We start from the raw sequence: 12,208 nt of genomic DNA, 5'->3' as shown, positions 1-12,208 counted from the left end.
AGGGTGTGCCCGAGAGCAGTGTACCAATTGTCTCCCAGGATCCTTTTCAGTTCTACAACCGCCTTTCCTCGTTCCTCCCTGCGTGGTCCCAATTAACCTCGGATCTTTGGGTCCTACGCACGGTGGAACTTAGATACCATCTTCACTTTCTTTCACCCCCTCCCTCCCAACCCCCCCCCCCGTCCCTCTTCAGGGACCCCTCTCACGAGCAACTCCTGCTGCAGGAGTTTCGGAGGCTCCTTACAATCGGAGCTATAGAGGAGGTACTGGAGGAACTAAGGGACAAGGGGTTTTATTCCTGATATTTCCTAATCCCCAAGGTGAAAGGGGGCCTCCGACCTATCTTAGACCTGTGAGGACTGAACAAATTCATGAAAAAGTTCAAGTTCCGCATGGTATCCCAGGGAACCATCATTCCTTCCCTACATTCCGGAGATTGGTACACCACTCTCGATATGAAGGATGCATATTTCCACATTGCAGTTTACCCCCCGCACAGACGGTATCTACGCTTTGTGGTGAATCATCAACATTATCAGTTTACGGTCCTTCCCTTTGGCCTCTCCTCGGCCCCTCGGGTATTCACGAAGTGTATGGCAGTAGTCGCCGCTTCCCTCCGTCGTCGAATACATGTCTTCCCATACCTCGATGACTGGCTTATTCGAGGGACCTCCGAGGCACAAGTCACCAGTCATCTGAGCATCGTCAAGGACCTATTCACGCGTCTAGGTCTGATAATCAATTTGGAAAAATCCACTCTGGTGCCTACACAGAGGATAGAGTTCATCAGGGCCACGCTGGACTTCAATCTTGCAACGGCCAGTTTGCCTCTACCTCGTTTTCAGGCTATAGTCTCCCTTGTACAAAGAGTTCAAAGCTTCCCGAGAACCTCTGCCCGCACTTGCCTTGGCCTCCTTGGTCATATGGCTGCATGCACATTCGTCACAAAGCACACCAGACTTCGCATGCGTCCTCTCAAACTTGGCTCGCCTCAGCCTATCATCCGGGCACAGATGCCATAGACATTATGCTCACAATTCCACCCAACAATCTAGGCTCCCTCAACTGGTGGCTGACGCCATCCCTGGTGTGTGCAGGTCTGCCGTTCCATCCACTGCAGCCCTCCACGTCCCTAACAACAGACGTGTCATCTCTCGGCTGGGGTGCTCACCTAAGGCACCTTCGCACTCAAGGCCTTTGGTCGTCTCTGGAGTTGGCCTTACACATAAATGTTCGAGAACTGAGAGCGGTCCGACTGGCGTGCCAAGCGTTCCAGCGTCATCTACAGGGCCGTTGTGTTGCAGTGTTTACAGACAACACAACGGCCATGTATTACATAAACAAACAGGGAAGGACATGATCCTCTCCCCTTTGTCTGGAGGCGATTCAACTATGGGACTTCTGCATAGCCCACTCAATAGACCTGGTAGCCTCCTTTCTCCCAGGAGTCCAGAACACTCTTGCAGATCAACTGAGCAGATCCTTCCTGTCTCACGAGTGATCCATCCGTCCGGACATTCTCCATTCTGTATTCTGGAAGTGGGGCTTTCCCCACATAGACCTCTTTGCCTCCCGAGAGAACAGGAAATGCCAGGTGTTCTGCTCCCTACAAGATCGCTCCCCAGGCTCCCTCTCGGACGTGTTCCTAATTCCGTGGAAAGGTCACCTATTTTATGCCTTCCCACCATTTCCTCTCGTCCACAGAGTTCTACTCAAACTCCGCAGGGACAGAGCCCAACTAATACTGATCGCTCCGGCATGGCCGAGACAGCACTGGTACACCCTGCTGCTCGACCTCTCTCTGGCAAACCCGATCCCCCTGCCACTCTGCCCGGTCCTCATAACGCAGGACTTCGGCAGGCTTCACCACCCGGACCTGCAGTCCCTTCATCTGACAGCATGGCTGCTGTCTGGTTGAGCTAATCTGAGTTGCGTTGTTCCACCGCAGTGCAACACGTGCTGCTGGGGAGCAGAAAGCCTTCCACATATCTCGCCAAGTGGAAGCGCTTCTCCCACTGGTCCGCCCAGCATGACTTTATCCCCGAAGGTGTATCGGTCCCCATTATCTTCGGCTATTTATGGTCCCTCAAGGAGCAGGGCCTGGCGATCTCTTCTATACGGGTGCATCTTGCAGCTATTTCCACCTTCCATCCTGGGGAAACTGGCACTCCATAGTTTCCAGGTTCCTCAAAGGCTTGGAGCGGCTCTACCCTCAGATCAAGCACCCAGTCCCTACCTGGGATCTAAACCTCATATTAGCTAGGGTCATGGGTCCCCCCTTTGAGCTTTTAGCCACATGCTCACTGCTGTACTTGTGCTGGAAGACAGCCTTCCTCGTCGCTATCACCTCGGCTAGGTGAGTCTCGGAACTTCGAGGTTTGATTGTGGATCCCCCGTATACGGTATTCCACAAGGACAAGGTAGAGCTTGGACCGCAGCCGGCATTCCTCCCTAAGGTGGTCTCTGCCTTCCACGTTAATCAAGACATCTTTCTACCAGTCTTTTTCCCGAAGCCGCACTCATCGCGTCGGGAACAATAGCTGCATACTCTGGATGTCCGCAGGGCTCTTGCCTTTTATATCGAGAGGACCAAACCCTTCCGACATTCGCCTCAGCTCTTTGTAACTGTTGCAGAGTGCATGAAGGGCATGCCAATCTCTGCCCAACAGATTTCATCTTGGGTGACATCCTATATCTGGACATGCTATGACTTGGCTCACATTCCGACTGGCCATCTCACCGCCCATTCTACTTGGGCTCAAGCCTCATCTGCCACCTTCCTGGCTCATGTTCCCATCCAGGAAATATGTTGCGCGGCTACCTGGTCTTCCATCCACACCTTGTATCACACTACGCATTGGTCCAGCAGTCCAGAGACGTTGCCGCCTTTGGCTCAGTGGTCTTAACATTCCGCAACGTCTCACTCCGACCCCACCGCCTAGGTAAGGCTTGGGAATCACCTAACTGGAATGGATATGAGCAAGCACTCGAAGAAGAAAAGAAGGTTGCTCACCTTTGTAACTGTTGTTCTTCGAGATGTGTTGCTCATATCCATTCCAAACCCGCCCTCCTTCCCCACTGTCGGAGTAGCCGGCAAGAAGGGGTATATATCCGGTACCATAGCAGTGCCACTCAAGGGGGCACCCTGCCGGCCCATCGAGTGTTGCTAGGGTAAAAATCTTCCGACGAACGTGCACGCTGCACTCGCACACTTAACTGGAATGGATATGAGCAACACATCTCGAAGAACAACAGTTACAAAGGTGAGTAACCGTCTTTTCTAACTTTGTACATAAAAAGAACTAAACCATTCTGGAGGTCCACCCAACTGTTCCTGGTTGTAGAAGACAGGATGAAAGGTCTTGCAATATCTTCACAGACAGTTTTGTCCTGGATAACTTCATGTATTTATGTTCAGGTAGGTGTTTTGCTATCAACTAACCTGACTGCTCATTCCACAAGATCGCAAGCGTCCTCAGAAGCATTCTTAGTGCCAATCTCTATTCACAAAATGTGTAAAACAATAACCTGTCTTTGGTGCACACATTCTGCTCCCATTATGCCATCAGTCAGCATTCAGGAGATGGAGCCAGATTTGATTGAGCTGTACTGCTGTCTTTGTGTACATGAACTCAGATTCTTCCGCCTACTTAACTGCTTGGAAGACACCTAGAGATGAATGCATGTATGCAATCATTGGAAGAAGAAAAAATGGTTATTAACCTTTTGTAACTGTTGTGCTTTGAGATGTGTTGCACGTGTTCATTTCATTTTCCAGACGAAAAACATCCAGTTTTTTCAGTCTTCCCTTATAAGTCGTGTTTTCTAGACCTTTAATCATTTTTGTTGCTCTTCTCTGGATTCTCTCCAATTTGTCCACATCCTTCCTGAAATGTCGCACCCAGAACTGGCCACACTACTCCAGTTGAGGCCTAATCAGGGCGGAGTAGAGTGAAAGAATTACTTCTCATGTCTTGCTTACAACACTCCTGCTGATACATCCCAGAACGATGTTTGCTTTTTTTTGCAACAGCATTACAGTGTTGACTCATATTTAGCTTGTGGTCTACTATGACCCCCAGATTCCTTTCCGCAGGACTCCATCCTAGGACTCCATACATTTTGTATGTATGCAACTGATTGTTTCTTCCTAAGTGGAGTACTTTGCATTTGGCCTCATTGAATTTCATCCTATTTACTTCAGACCATTTCTCTGGTTTGTCCAGATCATTTTGAATTATAATCCTATCCTCCAAAACACTTGCAAGTCCTCTCAGCTTGGTGTTGTCCGCAAACTTTATAAGTGTGCTGTCCATGCCATTGTCTAAATCATTGATGAAGTTATTGAACAGGATCGGACCCAGAACTGATCCCTGAGGGACTCCACTCTTTATGCGCATCCAATATGACTGGTAACTCTCTGGGAATGGTTTTCCATCCAGTTTTGCTCCCACCTTATAGTAGCTCCATCTAGGTTACATTTTCCTAGTTTGTTTATGAGACGATCACGCAAGATCGTATCAAAAGCTTTACTAAAGTCAAGATATACCACATCTACTGTTCCCGCCCCCCAATCCGCAAGCTTACTACTGTCAGAAAATTCTCAGGTTGATTAGACATGATTTGTTCTTGACAAATCCATGCTGACTGTTACGTATCACCTTATTATCTTCTAGATGTTTGCAAATTGATTGCTTAATTATTTGCTCCATTATCTTTCCAGGTATAAAAATTAAGCTGACTGGTCTGTATTTCCCGGGTTGTTCTTTTCCCCCCTTTTTATAGATTAGCACTATATTTGCCCTTTTCCAGTCCTCTGAAATCTTTTCAAAGATGATTGCTAATGGCTCAGCTATCTCCTCAGTCGGCTCCTTGAGTATACTAGGATGCATTTAATCAGGCCCTGGTGACTTGAAGACATCTAATTTGTCTAAGTAATTTGTAACTTGTTTTTTCCCTCTTTTAGCCTCTGCTCCTGCCTCATTTTCACTGGTATTCGCTATGTTAGATGTCCAATCATCACCAGCCTTCTTGGTGAAAAGCAAAATAAAGTCACAAAGCATCTCTGCCATTGCCACATTTTCTGTTCTCTCTCTCCCTCCCTCCCCCCCCCCCCCCCATTGAGTAACTGGCCTACCCTGTCCTTGGTCGTCTTCTTGCTTCTAATGTAATTGTAGAATATTTTCTTGTTACACTTTGTCTCTAGCTAGTGGGATCTCATTTTGTGCCTTGGCCTTTCTAATTTTGTCTCTGCATTCTTGTTTTGTTTATATTCATCCTTTGTAATTTGACCTAGTTTCCACTTTTGGTAGGACTCTTTTTTGATTTTTAGCAGGCTTATCTCTTGCCATACTTGCTATCTTTCTTACACAGTGGGATAGTTTGGGCTTGTTCCCTTATTAATGTCTCTTTGGAAAAACTGTCAACTGTCTACATTGGAGTTTTCTGAAAAGAAGGAACTGAGGGAACGTGTGGTTTGCTGGGTGCTTTATACCAGTTCTAATAATGTGCAGCAGCATAGGGCACAGAGGGAAAAATTTCCAGCAACTATGTGCAAGGTGCATGCACACTGGAGTGGAATGGATATGTGCAAAACACCTCTGAAAAGAACAGCTGCGAAAGGTTAATAAACAGTTCTTTTTTTCTGGATGTAGTTGAATTGGAGAGGATAGGGTTTCTGAATTCTGCAGGGGTTGTAGATGGCACCCATATCTCTGTACTTTGCCCACCAAAAGGGGCGAGTGAGTGTGTGAACGAAAAAGTTTTTGTTCTTTCACTCTGCAAGGCTTGGTGGACTACAGAGGCAGATTCATGAATATCAACGTGGTTCACGATGTGAGGGTGTTGAGATCAAGATTGTACTTGAGGAGGGAAGAAAGGACTTTATTCCTCAGAAATGATGTGGTTCTCTGCAATGTATGTGCCAGCAGTTACTTTTTGGAACAGATATGTGAGGTTCCCCACTTAGCTCATGAAACCGCACCCCAACATCTGCAATCCTGGAACAAGGGAATTCAGCTACTAGCTGCAGAATGGTCATAGAGTGCATGTTTGGTAGGCTGAAAGCTCATTGGCGCTGCCTGTGTGTCCATGTGGATGCCACTGTGGCCAGTGTTGTTTGTGTAATAGTTCCATGCTGTGTGCTATGTAACATTTGGTAGGGTAAACGAGAGTATTGCCATCCAGAGTGGGTGCAGAACAGATCTGATTTACAAAATCTGTATAGACAGCTGGATTCCACCCACATGCATGCTTGTCGTAGTTCCCAACATGCAAGGGAAATCCAGGATGCCTTATATGCACATACCTTGGAAAAACAGAGAGACAGAAGGTGGCACACTGTGCATCTACTTGGCACATAGTTGTGGGGTTAAATATATCTGTAATGGTTTTGTTCCTCTGTAATTGACGGTCATTAACCGTCCTCTGACTGTTAACTACGGCTGTCAAGTGATTAAAAAAATTAATCACGATTAATCATATGATTGATTAAACAACAATAGAATACCATTTATTTAAACATTTTTGGATGTTTTCTACATTTTCAAATATATAGATTTCAATTACAACACAATAGAAAGTGTACAGTGCTCACTTTATATTTTTTATTACAAATATTTGCACTGTAAAAACAAAAGAAATAGTATTTTTTCAATTCACCTAATACAAATACTGTAGTGTAATCTCTTTATCATGAAAGTTGAATTTACAAATGTAGCATTATGTACAAAAAACTGCATTCAAAAACAAAACAATGTAAAACTTCAGAGCCTACAAGTCCACTCAGTCCTACTTCTTCGTCAGCCAAATCGCTCAGACAAACAAGTTTTTTACATTTGCAGGAGATAATGCTGACAGCTTCCTGTTTACAATGTCACCTGAAAGTGAGAACAGGCGTTTGCATGCAACACTGGCTATGCAACAGTGCTAAGATATTTACGTGCCAAATGTGCTAAAAATTCATATGTCCCTTCATGCTTCAACCACTATTCCAGAGGACATGTGTCCATACTGATGACGGATTCGCTCGATAACGCTCCAAAGCAGTGTGGACTGATGTATGTTCATTTTCATCATTTGAGTCAGATGCCATCAGCAGAAGATTGATCTGCATCCTAAGTTCCCCCTGAAGGTGGTCTGAGTTCCACCTCAACCAATATGTTCCCATTCTGGTCTTCCATCCTAAGCTGTGCACCATCCCTGCGGACAGGGCTCTTCACTCCTTTGATGTCTGCCACATGTGGGCTTTCTTCCTGCATGGAAGTCGAGCCTTTCTCTGCCAGACTGTTTGTTGCTGTTGCTGACCTCTCCAAGGGCCAAAGCCTCCCCTCCTAACGAATCTCAAAATGGGTCCCCTGCTGGAATTACAGAGGTCTCTCAATGTGGGCGCAGACAGCCATATCTGCCTCTTTGCGGACATCTCCTTGCAGGCTGTCTGTTGGGCGGCAATGTGGCGTTCCATACATTACATCAGTAGTTCTTAACCTGTGGCCCAACCAGCACATAGCTGTGGCCATGTAACACCCTCAGGGCCATACAGGTAGTATATATATTGTGTGGATGCTGACCACAGAACACAATGGAGAGCTGCAAATGCAGTCCACAGTGGTAAATAGGTGGAAAACACTGCATTATGCAATCGCCAAAGGGACAGCGGAAGATACTGCAGTAGGCCATGCCATACTACAGGCTGTGCTCCTCGTGGCATCTTTGCACCCACTTCCATGCTGAGTACTCTGTGCCCATGTTTGGAATACATATAGGAACCGTCACTCTAAGAAGAAGAGGTGATTACTTACCTGTAACGGAAGTTCTTCAAGATGTGGGATCCCAATTTGTATTCCAATACCCACCCTCTGTTCCCGTCTGCTTGGTGGTAAGTGGGTGAATGCAGGGGTGTTGGCCTGCACAGCCTAATATAACCTCACTGGAGACATGAGGTGATGAAAGATGTATGCATGGGTCAGTGGCCATTGCTACGAAAATCGTACATGTCTGGCGCATGGCGCCTATGTGCACCCACGTTTGGAATACAAATAGGGACCACACATCTCGAAGACCCACCAGTTACAGATAAGTAACCTCATCTTCGAAGTACATCTTACAGCAGGGAGGGGCTCTTTCCAAACCAGTTGTTTATGCAAAACTATTATCAAGTACCTATCCATGGTCCAGTCAGGAAAAGACAACAGTGTACCGTTAGAGTTATTGGGAAAATGTTGAAAGAATTTGTAACTAAAAAGAAACCACTAGTCTTGGAAAACTAGGAGAGGAGGGAATTTCTTCCATGGTGAATCGCCGTAGTCTGAGAGAGAGGAAAAAAAAACCCGTGAAAGAGAAGACGCTTGAAATGAAGAACATAGAGAAACAGAGGGCCAACATTTACACAGGGTGCTGTCTGTGAAACACTGTATCCCTTTTATGAGAGAGATCCATTGGGAAACTGTTCAGAGGCAATAGATAACTTTATATTACAAAAGGGAATTTAGCAAATATCGAAGTGTAAACCCTGAAGTTGCATCTGTTTCTTTTTCTATGTAACTTGTATGCGTTTGTTTTTCATTACTATTTCATCTTTGAATACAATTTCTCTGTTAAATAAAACCTTTAGTTTATTTTTACCCCCAAGTAGCCCTCTATTGCGCAAACAGTGTGGATTATATGTGCCAAAGTGAATTGATAACTGGGGGCAGGGATGACGAACCAGAGAGGAAAAGTCAGAGTGCCTGGTAGTTAAGAACTTGGGGTAGACGGATTTAGGAAGGCTCAGACTGGAAGGGCTGTTGCGGTCATCCTGCAAGGCGTAACTGGGCTGGTGAAAGCCAGGGTCATACCTTTATACTTGTAGGTTTGTTACTGGTGTCAGGGCTTTGAGTCATAGTAGTGTAGCACTAAGTCACCCAAGATTATAGGGCTGAATGTGACAGAACCCCTTACTGGTTTCAGTGATCCCCAAAATGTCACACTGCTACACCAGAAACTTGCTGAAATATGATTATGGGACTGGGAGGCAATTCACCTGGAAGTTGACTATAATCTAAGATAGCATACAGAGTTTCCATGGGAATGGAAAAGTGAACCACGAACGCCGCCGATCCCCCTAGCCCTCTGCCATCGCTGTGGTCTCCAGCCTTTGTGTCTAGCTAACAGCAGTGAAAAGAACAGGGAAAGAATAAGACCCAACACACCTTTATTTCATTCCCTGAAGTTTCAAGTCAGAACTATAAGCCTCACCTCTCCACAGCAAAGTGACATTGCACTTGTATTTGTGCAACTGATGGACTAGATCTTCCTCCACCCCTGTTTCTCCGAGTTTGTGCAGCATGGCTCAGTGTGGGGAGAGATCAGACACCAAGGACAGGGAAGGTAAAAAATTTTATAATCTTCCAGGGAAGAGAGGACTGCTGTGATGTTCTTTGGACATCCGAAGGGTTTCCTTTCTCTTCCTCCCTCTCAACCACTCCTTCCACTTCCGTGCAGCTCCCTTTTGTAAGGCGACATTAAGACCAGTGAGAGAAGGGAGGAGCACATACACTGTGTAGTCTTCCCATGAAGAAGAGAGAGCTGTTAGCTTCTACAGCCAGCTATACATTTTCAACAACTATCCTGTACTCAACAAGGACCTTTCTAAACCCACTTCCTCCTTTCCCTTGGTATGTATGGCCCCCCAAATTTTTGTTGCCTGCGTACTGGCCCGTAAATGCACAGATAAAGATGAAATAAATTTTCCATAAATTCTATAGCTTCAACCAAATGTGAAATAGTGGGAACTCAGTTTTATTGCTATATAGCATTATCTTGCTCGGAGACCATTTAGGGGTGAGTGGAGTGAGGGCTGGGCTTAAAATCAGGAGTGTGGCATTGTAGCAAGAGGGGATATTGGTGAGAGGATGGCGCTCCATTGTGACTTGCCAGCTTTGGTTTCTGGCTCCTGGTGCAGCTCGGGGTCCTCCTGAGGTTTGTCCAGGTTTTGGGAGGCGCTTGCTGTACTGGCTCCTTTGGGTGGGGTATAGAATGACATGCTCCTCTTTTTCTGACGCTTCTTTTTTGGACCCTTCTGCTTCCTCACCATAGCCCTTATGGACTTCCTTTCAGACAGTAAAACCAGCAGGATTAAGGAAGGGATTGTGAGCCACTTCTGTCTCTGTACTGGGAGCCCTTGAGAGCACCCAGTTCAGCTCATTATAGAATGGGTACGTATGAGGATCTCTCTTGGAGGGACTGAGTCTTTTGTCCTCAAGTATAGAAGCCTCAGGTGCTTCATGTGTTTTTGTCAGTAGGCTGGAATACAGTAGGTGCCTGCCTGCTCCCCTCCATGAAATTTGCCAGTACAGATAAATATTCCTGTTGCTCTGGGTGAAGTTGTGAAGGGCAGTGTACTCTGACCATACACAGTTCAGGACCTGGGTGTGGGTGAAGGACCAGGCGACTACAGGTGAACATGCATCCTGTTTTGAAACTAGTGAGCTGAAGAGTAAAACACCTTTCTGAACTGGTCAGTGGAGTTAGCTACTGCTGGTGACAATGGGCAGACAGGGACTTTTTTATAGATTGGGTAAGGAGTCAGGCAGGAAAGGGATCCCTGCATTGTATGAGTGTGAGTGGAGGACTGTTGATACTCGGGATCTGCTACATGCCTCTTTCTCTCACACTGGCGCAGGTACAGGACTGCCACAGCTGAGGCATGTACTTACCCTACAGGTGTACTAGCTTACTCTCTTCTACTCACATGCTTCTAGTGTTGAGATGTGACAGTAAGGGGATTATGGCACAACTAGGTGTATGGACAAGTGTACAGTCACTGGTGCAGATGTAGCCTAATTATTCTATGCTCTATTCTTTTTGTAAAAGGTCGACATATTATAGTGATATATTCCCAGCCTGGAAAATGTAAATATTTTAATTATTTTATATTAAACTGCAATTGTCATCCATTGCTTTCAAGTTTGTCTGTTTCAATAATACATAGATACAAGTACATGTTATCTCATAGCAGTTTGGGCTAAATGAGGAATATGGACAATATTAAATGAATACAGTAAAAGCTTTATCTGGCATGTTGGGGCAATGGGGGGTGCTGGTAAGTCAAAAATGCCAGTTAATTAATAGGGAGGGAATTTGGGTGCAGGAAGGGGCTCAGGGCTGGGGGTTGGTGCACAGGAGGGGGTGTGGGGCATCAGCTGTGTGAGGGAATTTGGGTGCAGGAGGGGGCTCAGGGCTGGGGGTTGGGGCACAGGAGGGGGTGTGAGGCATCAGCTGTGTGAGGGAGTTTAGGTGCAGGAGGGGGCTCAGGGCAGGCAGTTGGGGAGCCAGAGGGCATGCGGGGTACCAGATCTGGGCGGCGCTCACCTCGGACAGGTCCCTGCAAGTGGCAACATGTCCCTGCTGCTCCTAGTTGGAGGCGCAGCTAGGCGGCTCTGCTGCCTCCACCCACAGGCACCACCCCTGCAGCTCCCACTGGCCTTGGTTCCCGGGCCAATGTGAGCTGCGGAGCCAGTGCTTAGGACTGGGGCAGCGTGCCTGTCTAGAAATAGTAGGGACATGTTGCCTCTTGCAGGGAGCTGTCCAAGGTGAGCACCATCCGGATATGGCACCCTGAACCTCTCCTGCGCACCAACCCCCTGTCCTGAGCCCCCTCCTGCATCCAAACTCCCTCCCAGAGCATACGGCCTGCATTCCCTCCCTCGGGGCCGTTCCTCCACCTAGAAGTAGCAGGGACATGTTGCCACTTCTGGGGAACCACTTGGAGCTGGATAGGGAGCCTACTGGCCCCATGCCAAACAGACTATAAACTGGGCTTTCAATGAAGATCAGAAATGCCGGTGTATAGAGCTTTCCTGTTGCTAAAGAGTCGGATAACACAGCTTTTACTGTAGTTTCTTTTACTGTCTATTTACATGCACTTAGAGCACTCGGCATATTTCTGTTCTTTTTGTAATCATACATAAAATATTACCACCTTTTACTTTAATAAGAGTAAAATGTTTAGTATGTTTTGAAAGTGAAATATAACTACTTTTTTCCTGCTACTGAAATGCAAAACTACTCTTATGAACAGTAGCTTTATTAAAATAAAACAGAGATTTTGACAAATCTGGTAATTGCCAACAAACAAATTCAATCTTATCCTTCATTTTTACAATATATCCACTACTTTACTTTTTAGAGCTTTACATAAATATGCTAGTAGGTTCACATAAAGCATAGT

The 12,208-nt window shown here is 46.2% G+C and overlaps 1 protein-coding gene across 15 annotated transcripts in view; it reads left to right on the top strand.

Annotated features, from left to right (window-relative positions):
• Window positions 1-12,208, top strand: part of LOC127043791 (CLIP-associating protein 2-like) — a 197,330-nt gene that overhangs the window by 56,278 nt on the left and 128,844 nt on the right. The gene's annotated exons all lie outside the window — the stretch shown is intronic.

The sequence above is a fragment of the Gopherus flavomarginatus genome, chromosome 2 (genome assembly GCF_025201925.1).
Source record: "Gopherus flavomarginatus isolate rGopFla2 chromosome 2, rGopFla2.mat.asm, whole genome shotgun sequence".
Lineage (NCBI taxonomy): Eukaryota > Metazoa > Chordata > Testudines > Testudinidae > Gopherus > Gopherus flavomarginatus.
Note: the sequence above shows the minus strand (reverse complement) of the source record. Positions and strands in the feature narration are given on the sequence as shown.